This window comes from Octopus bimaculoides, chromosome 4, assembly GCF_001194135.2.
Source record: "Octopus bimaculoides isolate UCB-OBI-ISO-001 chromosome 4, ASM119413v2, whole genome shotgun sequence".
Classification (NCBI taxonomy): Eukaryota; Metazoa; Mollusca; class Cephalopoda; order Octopoda; family Octopodidae; genus Octopus; species Octopus bimaculoides.
Genome location: NC_068984.1, coordinates 88,964,063 through 88,976,077, shown reverse-complemented (window position 1 = coordinate 88,976,077; position 12,015 = coordinate 88,964,063). Strand labels below are relative to the sequence as shown.

Below are 12,015 nucleotides of genomic sequence, written 5' to 3'. Positions count from 1 at the left end.
GTTACTGTTAATACTTCATTTAGAGAATTAACATTGCTTATATATATATATATATTTAAGAATTTAAGGATTGGAGAAAACGCATGTTATAATTGCATACTTTATTCCTACATATGTTTCAAAGGATTACAACCTGTGTGATCCACAGGGATCTTTGATATTAAAATTGTAACCTTCTCATCAGGGAAAGCATGGGAATCATCTTAAACGTAAGACATTGATCGCTACAACGAGGGCGTAGAATTTTTGAGCAGAACAGTCACAGGAGAGGAAACGAGGGTCTATCATTCTAAGGCAGGATTCAAAAGACAGAGTATGGAGTGGAAACATCGTAGCTCGCCAGCGACGAAGAAATTCAATACTCAGTCTTCCGCGAGAAAGGTGGTGCTAATCCTTTGGGGGGGGGGTCTCAAAAGGGCCTATATTGGAAGACTATCTGGAAAAGGGATGTACAACCAGCAGTGCATGATACAATGCTTTGCTGGCCAACAAACTGAAGCCAGCAATTCGCACCAAACGCCGAAGCCTTATTGTCGAAAAAAATTTTGCATGACAATGCACGCCCACACACGCCGCCCAGACTATTGAAACCATTAACTAAGTAGGTTTTGAGATGCTGGAACACCCTGCCTACAGCCAAGATCGCGTCCCTTCCGACTATCATATCTTTGCACCACTCAAAGATGGTTTACGAGGTTGTCGATTTCCTATAGATGAAGATGTGAAGAAAACAGTGCATAAATGGTTGCACGACCAATCGAAAACCTTCTTCTTGGAGGAAATACGCAAGCTTGTGGACCGCTAGACCAAGTGCATTGAAAAGGAAGGAGACTATACAGAAAAATGACGTGCTTGTTTATCCCTGCTTTTGAGTAAATACATTGAAGTGCCGGCAAAATCGCCAGAACGTTGAAGCAAATGCCTTGCAGTATTTCTGCTCGTTCTTTACCTTCTGAGTTCAACTCCCACCAAGATTAATTTGCAGTTCACATCACCGCGGTCGATAAAATAGGTGCCAATGAACTATGTCCCTCCTCAAAATTTCTGGCCTAGTGCCTAAAACAGAACTATTTATCTTTACACACACACACACACACACACACACACACACACACACACACATACACACACACACACACCATACATACATACATACATACATACATACATACATACATACAAACATACATATACAGATATACAAATACATACATAATCTGCACGCAGGTGAATTACGCAAAAGATCGCAGCATATTTTACATCCATTAAGCTGCCAAATGACACTCGGGGTGTGAATGAGATTTTGAGTTTGGAGACGCGCGGGTTATACCTCCCGCGCGAATAAATTGATCTTACGAGACAACTTAAAGAATCAGTGAGTTTACCACCCCAGAGACTGGGGAACCCTTTAGGGTTTGTTTGTTTGTCTTTTCTCTGTGCATACATGTTTGTATTTATTTATGTATGGTGAGAGATACGTTGATGATTACTGTTCTTTAGTATCTGCTAGACAGATCGTATAAGTTGTAAAGTATAAAATGTACGACTGAAAGCATGAAAAAGGGGAAAAAGAAAAAGAAATATGGTAAAAAATAACCCCAAAGGGTGGAAGTGGTGGGTGTGTGAGTTGTTGCTGTGGTTGTGGTGGTGGTGGTGGAGAACATTCTAGAAATTTTGTTTTAGCTTCAATATTCAAAACAGATGATATAGCACACATGTTTCTGATAAACCTCTCCAGAACTTCTTATAATAACAAATTATATAGCAAAATAAGTTTTCGGTAAAGACCTCTTATAGTGGTTATTATTATTATTAGAAAGGATTATTATTGTTATTATTATTATTATTATTATTATTATTATAATTATTATTATTATTATTATTATTGCTTCTTTCACCATCACCATCAAATTATAATCTTTATTATTGTTGTTGTTATTGTTTATTTATACATCTTTAAATTTGCCTTTTTTTCTTCTTGTTTTGTAAACTGGTTGCGTGAATATAGTTAAAAGAGAAAGAAGGGGAGGGGGAGAGAAATAAAGAAAACAACCGAATCATTTCTAACCTCATAGAAATAGTTTACTTTTCTGTTATTTAGTTTCTCTCATCTTTCTCTTCATTCCAAAAACGTTTCTTCAACACCGTTTAGCTCGGGGAGAGATTTTTCTTCAATGAACAAGTTAAGTTCGTTTTTTAAGCGTGGGAACAGTATGCAACATGATAACCCTGTTCTGGTTGTTATTACTATTGTTGTTGTTGTTATTTTGCCGTCGTCATCCCCTGTGCTTTTGCTTTTCTCCTGTTCCTCCTGAAGTATTTTCTGAAGTTGTTATTGGATGTTTACCATAAACATTGCAGTGAATGGAAGCTCTCCTGAATGTCACAATGTATTTGTCTGGATTTTATAAAATATATTTACTTATTTAGTTATGTTTCGAAATATAAGCCGCTTCAGGTGAATGGCACTGATAATGTTGATTATCTGGAAAAGCTGAGATATCTACAGAAAATATTAGGGTAACTGAAAGTAGATGACATCAGTGAAACCAAGGTTGATAAATCACTGAATTCCATTTCCTAGTGTTTGGCAGCAAGTTTTGTGCTTTGTTTAATGATTGCAGTACAGGTGGAAACAATATTATTTCGCATAAGTGAGAGCGATCTGTTTGGTACTCGGAGAACAGCATCAATGTCCGAGGTGCAGTGCTGAATTTAGGCATAGTCTACAGATTAGGGCCTCACAATCAACCAGAGCCTCAAATAATCAGAACGCATTTACATTTTCAATGTTTTTGAAATCTGGCATAATTTTTTATCAGGGCACCGACTAAGTCTAAACCCAAGACTGCCTAGGTTCAAATGTTTTTGTCATTGTATTGTTGTTTAGCTTTGTTTGAACAGAACTATGATCACTCGCATTCCTGCCATTGTCTTTAAAGAAGAAACGTTGGGCAGTATGGTGCTGTCCTGTACGTATGAAAAACTGAGATCGTCATCATCACAGGTTTGCTTGATCAAGACTGACCTCGTACTAAATGGGAACAGCAACAACATCATGATAATAATTGTATATAATGTAGGCACAATGTCAGCAATTTTGATGGGAGAGGGTTTGTGCATGCGATGGTTCGGCTACAAAGAGCACTAACTTGCAAATTGAGCGATCAAGCTTGATATGCTATACAGACTGGAATCCGATTACTGGGAACTGAATGCATCGCTTCCGACGCGCCAAGTATACTGAGTGGGCTAGAAAACTAATGAAGAGGGAATTGACAGGAACGATCGTCAACAACTGAAAATGTCTATGAGATTAGAATCGATAATGTTTAGTAAGGAAATAGTGATTGAGAAATCTAAAATTGAGAGTAGAGTAGATCTTTGACAGATTGGGAGAGCTAGCAGTTTGGGTGGCATAGGTAGCACTTTGTATGTTGTGACAAAGGCATCTTTGTCTTTATTAAATTCGTCCTAATAGCATGTTTCTGTGTGGCTATAATTAGCGATTCGGTTTCACGTTTGATAATATAGTCTCGGATTCCCTGAGTATTGGAAGAAAACAGGGTAGTCACGGTTTTAATACTTTGAACACGGTTCCCAGAGAGCTAAGCAACAACATGCACTATAGAAAGTTAAAGAAGTGATTTTTAAATTCTCAATCGCAGAATAATGCTAATAATATAGACTGAACAGGATAAACTATCCCTATTTTGCAGAGAAAAGTGTAGGTGGCTAGCTGTGGACCCGAACTCACATCCCCGTGATTACATGTCACGATGCTTTGACACGTTTGTCGTAATTTGAAATTAACATGCACTATACTTTAATACTATCATTAAAGCATTATGTCACATTTCAATTACTACAGCACTCCATCGGTTACGACGACGAGGGTTCCAGTTGATCCAATCAACGGAACAGCCTATTCGTAAAATTAACGTGCAAGTGGCTGAGCACTCCACAGACACATGTATCGATAACGTTTTTCTCGGGAAGATTCAGCGTGACACAGAGTGTGACAAGGCTAACCCACTTGAAATACAGGTAAAACAGAAACAGGAAGAAAGAGTGAGAGAAAGTTGTGGTGAAAGAATACAGCAGGGTTCGCCACCACCTCCTGCCGGAGCCTCGTGGAGCTTTAAGTGTGGTTCAGCAAAAGAGGCCGATAGAATAAGTGCCAGGCTTAGCAAAAAATTAAATACTGCATGGCCGCAGTTTAATGATTGAAACTAGTAAAAGATATATATATATATATATATATATATATATATATATATATATATATATATACACACACACATACATGCATAAATACATACATACATACATACATACACATATATGCACGCACACACAGATATTTGTGTGAGTTAGCATGTGCGTATGTCTATCCACAAAGTCCCACATTTGCTGTGAATGAAATTGTATATCAATCATTGATTCCCTGAATGTAAATGAAGTGATCTGGCTTCAACTGGAATTCGAAACCGAGTCAGAGGCGTTGCTTACTGAAAGCTTACATCTACAGTGTTATCGCTGTTAAGTTTGTTACGATGATATAATGTTTATTTAGTTTCTCCGTATTTGTCTGATTTTGTTACACTTTCCTCCTCTCCCGTCTCTCACTATATTTTTTCCACCCCTAAGTTGCATTCATTCTTTTCTTTTATAAGTTCTTATTTATTTATTTATTATCTTGTTTCTCTATTTTCTATATATGTTTATTTAGTTAGTTATTTACACAATTTGTCTCATCTCTCTTTCTCGCCTTTGTATTTCGTCAAAGTTTATATGTCTTTTTTATTTATCTATTGATTTATTTCAACATAGTATATAATTCAAACTGCCGTAGCTTGCTTGAAAAGTTAGACGGCGGCAAACAATATAGCGACCTGATCCCCTTCAAACAGTTTGTCTAACCACAGCTGACAGGTGTTCAAACCAAATGCTTTCACCTAACACCTGCCTATCGCCTTCAACCTGATAACTTGAGCAGACTACCTTCACGGCTCTTAACAGCAATGATAACAACAACTCCGGGCTATTACCACTATTTCACCTCCTCCCCCACCATTACACACACACACACACACACACACACACACACTAACTAATGCCGCTGTCGTCGCTGCTGTGAGCACAACAGCAACAACTACAACGACGATGACGTTGATGACAATAATAACAAAAACAAGGACAACAAAAATTCATAATAGCATTAGCAGCTATAACAAACAAAACTTCGACTGCAGTAGCAATAACAGCAACAAAACTAACAATGGTTACAGTGGTAATAGCAGCAGCAGCGACAACAACAACAACAACGTCTCATCGATCGGGACTTATTTTACAGTTGTGTGGCAATGTCTCCTACCAACACGCTGTGCCAGATGGAAGCACTCAGTTCTTACCAAGAGAACAAATCATAGAGTTTCAATGAACATATTGAGACATAAAGACAGCATGGACCACACCCATCACTCCACCTTATGTTGATACCACACCCATAACTATATTCTACGCTGAGACCACACCCATCGCTATACTACGGCGTAACATTATAAGAAATGTTTAAATATAGTATACTATAGAAACATTTGTCTAAGGGAAGCTTCTACAAGGTCGCCCGACATACTTATAATTGCAGCTAGTTTCCCTCAAATCATATCCTATTGTGTATGAACACATTGGAAAGAACACATTGGATAATATAGTATTTAGGCAGTGTTCCAGCATGGCCTTGGTATGAAAGGAAAGACATAGAAAAAACATAAGGATCCCTGCAAGAATGTATTTTATGTTAGGTCTGCTCAATCAGCGCTGAAGTAACGCGACTCAATGAATGAGCCTCATGGTGATCACTTGATTTGTTAAAATCAGCGGACCCAAACTACTTCAAATTTTACTGAAGACTATTTGGACATGTGAGAGGCGCATATATAATACCCCAGACTATTGCGTTTATATGATGATGATGATGATGACAACGACGACGACGATGATGATAATGAGGAGGATGATAAGGATGAGGATGATGATGATGAGAACAACAACAACTGTTTCTCGTCCGTACGTGTACTAAAATTCATCAAGCTCGTATACAATTACTGAAATTTGAAGAGACTAGAGATGATCTGGATCGGCAAAATTGAATAAGGTAACGACAAAAGATGAGGTACTTTAATAAGGAAAGGAAATATTTAACGCTTGTAACAAAATCTTTCTCTGAAAAGCCTTTCTTTTGAGATCTTTGTTCGAAACATTTTAAAATAGTACTCCACTTACAAATACATTATTGTAACTAATTTGTAAAAGATTTTACCACGTCAATTTAACGCAGTTCTCAAACTTCAAAGTACCTGCAACCATTAGAAGAATTGCTTCTATTCCTCAGTGTAATTGAATTTGACTAAACCAAAGTAACATCAACATCAACGCATCACTATTATATTATATTCAACAACTTGTTCCCAGTTTCTAATAATAACGTGTGTAGTGAGAAATGGCTGGATGAAGTCTGAAAACTATAGCAATACAAATCCTTCACTCAGGTTAAAATACTTACAGTGGAAAATTTCATTACACTACAGCCGATGGTAGAATCATAATACAGATTCTTCATAAAATAACTACAACATTTGAAACCTAAAATAAAGGAAAAGCAAAATGAGTCATACAGAATTGATTTTGTTAACAAAACAGACAATATGTAAAATTGATATTTCTCAACAAATTGATCTCCATTCTCAAATCAACACATACAGAGTGATTCAAATGTCCGTTTAGCATTTGACAAGAAATTTGACAAGACAGTCAGTCGGCCGCTGACACTCGTTGACGCTGCATCGAAGAGGCCAGGGAACAGAAGAAAGAAGACATGCACTCAACACCAGAGCTGAAGACACCTCCGAAAGGAGGGGCCACGCCACGTCAAAACGGTAGAGGTGTAGGGGCCGAAACCGGACGTGGTTCCTCCTGATGATGTCTTGAGCTAACTGGATCCTATAAAGGAGCTGTTGTCGTAGCAAACCACGAAACATGGTTGAAATTCCTCAGGTTAACAACCGAGGTCTGTTGGGTTGTTTTATATACGTCTCGTAGCCTCGCCACTCTGTCCCTCTTTCAGATTTCCCACCTCCTCAGTACAACTTTCACTTGGTTGACTGTTACGGCTAAGGGATTCGAGATAGGTGGGCTACTATCCTTCTATTCATACTACAAGCCACTCAGACTATCCGAGTGGCCCAGATAATAATATTACTCTTATAATGTATCATTTTCAAGGCAACGAATACGCTCTCATTATTTGATGACATTTTTCTAAAATATATAAAACAATATTCATGACAGAATAGCAGAATAGCAGAATAGCAGAAACAGTATTAAATATACATAAATAAAATTGTGTTTGTGTGGTGCGTGCATGCATGCGCACGTGCGTGTGTGTGTGAAGGAGAGAGAGAGAGAGAGAGAGAGAGAGAGCGAGGGGGCGTCTATTGTAAGGCTGAAATTACTTTCTGATATAATTCTGATTCTTGTGAATAATTAGTGACGATCCCGCAACTGATTTTTGATGTTTAAAATATGGGATTGTATTGGTGAGTGTATTTAAACTTTATAATTGATTAGTCTTTCATTGGTGTCATGCGCTGAACTGAACAAAAAGTCTCCAGAGTACGAAGTGATAAGCATTGTGGCAGCAGTAACAGCAACAGCAACAACAATAACAACCACAAAAGCATAGGAATTTAGCAAGATTAGATGATGACTAAACCAAGAAAAAAAATAATCGCTGTCGACAGTACATTCGTCCTCACTACTACCAAACATCCAACTACTATTAACATCACTACTATCACTACTACAGCTAACATCATCACCAACATGATCGCAAAAGTAGCGCTACTATCATTACTACTCCTATCACTTTATAATGTTCACATTTATTATGGTCATCGCCAAACATAAATGCCACCAACTCACCGCGCCCCAGTTTCTCCTACATGAGGAAACGTGGAAGCCTCAATGCCAGTGATTCTCAACTGGAGTCCATATGACCCCTGAAGGTCCATATGACCCTGAAGGTTCATATAAGACTTTTGGGGATCCACGCAAGCAAAATAGAAACTTTGGTTCCCAGTATTATTCTGAGGGTCCATAAAATAATTTTGCCAGGTTTCTTTCTTAAACGATTTACATAGTTCAACCTACAGAAGTGAATGTGTGATAAACAAAATGGGAATTTTCAAAGAAACATCAGTAAAACTACATTTCAAATGCCAAATGGCTATAGGGGGGTCCACCAGAATAAAATATTAATCAAAGGGATCCACAGGTGAAAAAATTGTTGAGAAACACTGCTCTATACGATTAGATACAGCAGCAAAGTTACCCTCATTCCATACTCTACCGTCTTTAGAAAGGAAGGACACGTTAGTTAAATGCAGTAGCAGATATGCAATTCCTGGGAAAAGAGAGGAATGGTTGATCATGGTCTGGATACTTTTTTTTCATTACAGATCTAGTCTCTCAATAAGCACCGATACGAGGGTCAGACAACAGCAACAACATAAGCAGCGGCAGAAGCAGCAGTACCACCACCACCACCACCACCAACAACAACAACAACAACAACAACAACAACAAATCGATGATAGTCACTTCGTACAAGACCGCTACTATTAGAACAGCGGTCACAAGTACCATCATCAGCCACACCAGCAAGAGTATCTCATGTGTCATCATGACGATCAGTGACGTTAATGAAATAATCTGCAACAACTCGAAGAAAAAAACCCAGCTGCACTAGCAAAGAGTTGCAGCAACTGGAACAGGGAAACAGCAGCAACAACAACAATAAAGAAGACAACTATGCAACAATAAGGAAGTCTATGTTAATTTCAAGAAACGTTTTGTTCCATTTGTCAAAAGGAAAGGCATTAACTGCTCCACCCATCCGATCAAATCTAGACCTTTTTATTGTCCAAAGATACTACACGTATTGATACTTACAAACACACACATACAAAAATGATTGATTGACACATACAAGCACGCACACTTACACTTACACGCACACACATACAAAAAAAGATCATTGATGCTAACATACAAGCGTCCATTTTAAATGAGAACAAAAGAATAGATCGTTGTGATTATATATCTGAATTAACTTACATACGCACACAAACACACACACACACACAGATACATACATACACGCACTAATACAAATACACACACACACACACACACACACACACACTCAAACACATACATATATGCAGGTTCGCATACACAAACGTACAGACATGAACACACACACACACACACACACAAATACACATATTATCACACGTACGTACACACACACACACACACACACACACACACACACATACTCACACACACTCACATACGCATAATCTGTATTTATAAGCGTCTATGTTTGTTGCCATATCACAAGAAATCTTAAATTTCACAGTGAGATCCAAATGCAACCCAGAATCATGCACGAAGTAAAAATTCCGTTTCGAGGTTGCCAAAGATTAAAAGGGGGATGAGTCAAAAAAGGAGATGCAGAAAGACTAACAGTTACAATAGAGTAATAGTTGACTTGGAGTATTAGTGTGACGTGCAGAAACGATATCAGTTTGTCATATCAAACTCTATTTTGTCCTTTCCCTTTTAACCCCATTCTCTCTCTATGTATGTGTGTGTGTGTATTCATATACATACATACATACATACATACATACATACATACATACATACGTATATACATACATATGTTACAATGGCACCTGTAACAATACACGTGTCACTAAAGAATATTACAGTCCAATAAATAAAATTTGGACCTCAGAACTCTCTGCATTCCATAAAACAGTGGCCCACAATGTGTTTGCAGTGTCAGTACTCATACCAACATTAGGGTTGTTTGATTGGACGCCTGGTGAGATCCGAGCCATTGATGTGAAAACTCGACCAATACTATCAAGCACACGTTATTTCCACATAAACAGAGACGTAGGCCGCCTCTATCTAAAACGAAAACAAGGCGGCAGAGGCTTAACGTCGATCCCTAATGCCTTTCATTGTCATATCATATCCCTTCGACAACATCTTTTAACCACTAAGCGTCGAAGTGCATACATCCCTTGACCATGTTTGCATACATAAGGCTGATAACATCATAAGACTTGGAAGGCAGCTCCTTGAGCAACACTCCTTGTCTGATAACCTTAAATACATGCTCAAAGAAGTCGCAAGATTCTACTGCAACTTATCATCAGATGAAAGGAAGCGCATATAAGAGCAGAAGACTATGAAAGGATGAGTATATAAGAGTAGAAGACTATGCATTAGTGGAAAGCTCCGAGATGATAGTAACGTTGATCATCAAAGAAGTCTATCATGGACCAATAGCCGGATTACTACCTCCCGCTTTGAAGTAGAACAGGAACAAGAAATATCAACCAAATACCTGATGCAGAAAAGGGATAGAGATGCAGGAAAAGCAGTAAAATGTGACAACCGATGCAGACTTTGTGGAGTTAACACCGAAGATATCGGCCACGTCATAAGCAGTTGTCCGAAAATGTAATCACGGCATTATCTACCGATGAGACATGATGTTGTCGCTAGGACACTCTATAATGAAATCCGTCGGAAGGATAACCCCGAGGACAAAGAAAGTAAAACCCACAGTATGGTAGAAGCCATAGCCACTCATAATAAAAAGGAGTACTGGTGGAATGTCTCAGTGAAGACCTCAATAAAATGTAAGGACAGCATACCTGGTATAATGATTTGGGACAGAGAAGAGAAACTGTGTACACTTGTGGAAATTAGCTGCCCAGTGGGTGTTAACATGAAACTGAAAATCAGTGAAAAAGGGAACACCTATGCTGAACTATTGAGAAATCTGCAGTTACCCTATCCAGATTACAAGTTCAGGTTTATACCTGTAATTATTGGGGCCCTGGGATATGTAACACTGCCTAAATACCAATCTTGAGAAATTAGGCTTCTCAAAACCAAAAAGGAGAAAGCTAATTCGAAGACTACAGATTCAATCCATCACTGGAACTGTAAAAATCTGTAAAACTTTCCAGAAGTTTATCATTTAAATATATATGAGCATGTCTAGATACGGAACTATATGCATGACAATACATACATAAAACAAAACATACAAATTTGCACGAATACATACACATATGCATACATACATACATACATACATGTATACATACATACATACATACATACATACATACATACATACATACAAAAATACCCTATTGTTGTTGTCGAAATTCCATTATTATTGACTAGAAATTTTAAGAACTTCGTAATAAGTAAGCAACAAAAATAAAAAAAATTAAAAAAAAGATAAATAATAATAATAATAATAATAATAATAATAATAATAATAATAATAATAATAATAATAAATGCCCGGATGCAGTACCAGGCACTGGCTCCCATGGTTTCTGATCTTAACTGATTGGAAGTGCTATCATGTACATATTTTGTCTAGGTATAAAAGATAGGCTACAGCAAATATTCTGCTCAGTACCACATATTTCCTTGTCTGTTGCTTGACCTTAACCAGTCGAGCATGTCTTTTGGTGGTGGGTGAAATGCCGCTAAGCATTTTACCCAGCGTGCTAACGATTCTACCAACTCGCCGCCTTAATAATAATAATAATAATAATAATAATAATAATAATAATAATAATAATAATAATAATAATAATAATGATGAGGGAATAAATAAATACATCTGTGAATTCTATACAACTTTTGTCTTATTTCAAATTCAAACATTCAATCCCGCCAAATACAATGAACACTCCCTTTTATTAACTGTCTGTGTATGTATAAACAAATATGAACACATACATACATACATACATTTATCCATCCATACATACATACAATATATACATACATACAATATATACATACATACAATATATACATACATGGCTCTGAAGAATATAG

The 12,015-nt window shown here is 37.4% G+C and overlaps 1 long non-coding RNA gene across 1 annotated transcript in view; it reads right to left on the bottom strand.

Moving 5' to 3' along the window:
- Window positions 1-6,648, bottom strand: part of LOC106877314 (uncharacterized) — a 42,059-nt gene extending 35,411 nt beyond the window's left edge. Inside the window, exon 1 of the long non-coding RNA XR_001410368.2 lies at window positions 6,569-6,648. This is a non-coding gene — a long non-coding RNA (uncharacterized LOC106877314). The remainder of the gene's footprint in view (window positions 1-6,568) is intronic.
- Window positions 6,649-12,015: the final 5,367 nt, after the last annotated feature.